Genomic DNA, 2,075 nt, shown 5'->3' on the forward strand with positions numbered 1-2,075 from the left:
AAATCGAACAACGTGTGAAAGACGTATTTTTTGATTCGCCTAGAAAAAATATATGTTAGATGACAGCTCAAACGACGCAAATCGCGCCACGTGCAACGCTCGTGCGTGGAGTAGTTTCCGCGTGAGAGAGGAGGAAAGTCTGAGGCTGCTTGAGCGCGCTTTCTTCTGGACCGACTTTGACGGGATCTAGCACCGCTGATTTTTTGCCTAGGAACTGGAAGCGTTTTGTGATTGTAGGCTGCACTATAGACACTGTCGACAGCCACCCACAGAATTCTGAGGGCCACAGACTTTCTGTTAAAAAAATGCCAAACTTGGCGTAAACGTTCAAAAAGACCAAATTTTGTTAACAATTTGCTTCATGACGGAACGTCTGAGGACATCGAGGTTAGTACCATTCGTTAGGACGTTGAAAGAACTTTCGTGCTGTATAAAGTTCATTTTTCTCAGCTCACTGCTTTCTGTGTTATTAGCTTGAGAATCGCACATGGTAGGCGAAAATTGCCAATGTTGCATCTCAATTTTCTCAAAAATGACATCTTCGATTTCCTTGATTATTTTTGAAAAGGTGGCGTCATGTCTCCACTTTAGACCCCCAAGTAAGACAATCTTTTATTTTTACCCGGGAGACGCGCAGCGATTTTTTTGGTCATGTATGGTCCACGAAACTGCAGCCTTGCGCGCCTCATCGACGAGCACGCGACCTTCAACCTCTTCTTTGCTACAGGTCTCCCGCTGACGGATTAATCAATGACTGCACGTCGTGAGCTTGTTGTAGTATCCCCAGAGCATTATTTTACGTTTACCCAATGGTCTCCCAGTTCCGTCAGGCTCATTCAAACCGTGGGAGAGTACATGAGTTGCCTTTGCGCCCTTGACGAGAAGCCCCAGTCCGCGAACATACCGACAAAGTAGTCAGAAGAAACGAAGCGCTTCGTAAAGATCTTTATCCAGTGGTAACATCGTAGCTTTTGTTTCAGGTTGCCACCAGTCCCCCAAGCAGTGTGAAAGTCACAAGTTTGGCATTTTTTAACAGAAAGTCTGTGGCCCTCAGAATTCTGTGGGTGGCTGTCGACAGTGTCTATGGTGCAGCCTACAATCACAAAAAACTTCCAGTTCCTAGGCAAAAAATCAGCGGTGCTAGATCCCGTCAAAGTCGGTCCAGAAGAAAGCGCGCTCAAGCAGCCTCAGACTTTCCTCCTCTCCCACGCGGAAACTACTCCACGCACGAGCGTCGCACGTGGCGCGATTTGCGTCGTTTGAGCTGTCATCTAACATGCATTTTTTCTGGGCGAATAAAAAAATACAACTTTCACACGTTATTCGATTTAAAATGAAACTACCCCCCAGTGAAACACACTTTGGAGAGGTTATCGGCAGCATAGCTGTCCTTGAAGATTGACGCCAATGCTGGGTTTTGGCAAATCCCATTTACCAAGAACAGTCACCTCACCACTTTCATCACACCATTTTATGCAGTTCTGCTTCAGCTGGCTGGCGTTCAGGACTTCGTCGCCGCCCGAACACTTCCAAAGACGCGTGTGAATGATGTTTTAGGACGACCCGAGGGAATGATTTGCCATTTGAATAATGTTCTTGTCTTTCGTCCAAGCCAACAAGTTCACGATGCAAGACTGCATGCAGCTCTGTAGCGCCTAAGTGAAACGGGGCCGGATGAGGCTGAACTCCGGAAGTGCACCTTTGGAGTCGAGACAATTGACTTTGGCCACACCATCGGGATAGAAGGAATACGTTCTAATGACCGAGTACTGGACGTCATTAGCAAAATCGAATCGCCAACGTCTAAGACAGAACTCAGACGTCTACTCGACTTGGTCACATACCTTGGTCGATTTCGACGAAAATTCAAGGGTTTTTAGGACTGTGGTGAAATTCGAAGATTTTCCTGACGTTGAAAACAGCTTTTATCGAATTCCCAGGTATTCAAGGGTTTCAAGGACCAGTGGGAACCATAGATTTCTACAGCAATCACGTACACAGAAACCAGGGCATGACTCCCTGGGACCGGATGGCAGTACCACAGGCATCAAATACAGGAGAGAAAACAGTGCAAG

The sequence above is a fragment of the Ornithodoros turicata genome, chromosome 2 (assembly GCF_037126465.1).
Source record: "Ornithodoros turicata isolate Travis chromosome 2, ASM3712646v1, whole genome shotgun sequence".
NCBI classification, from domain to species: Eukaryota; Metazoa; Arthropoda; class Arachnida; order Ixodida; family Argasidae; genus Ornithodoros; species Ornithodoros turicata.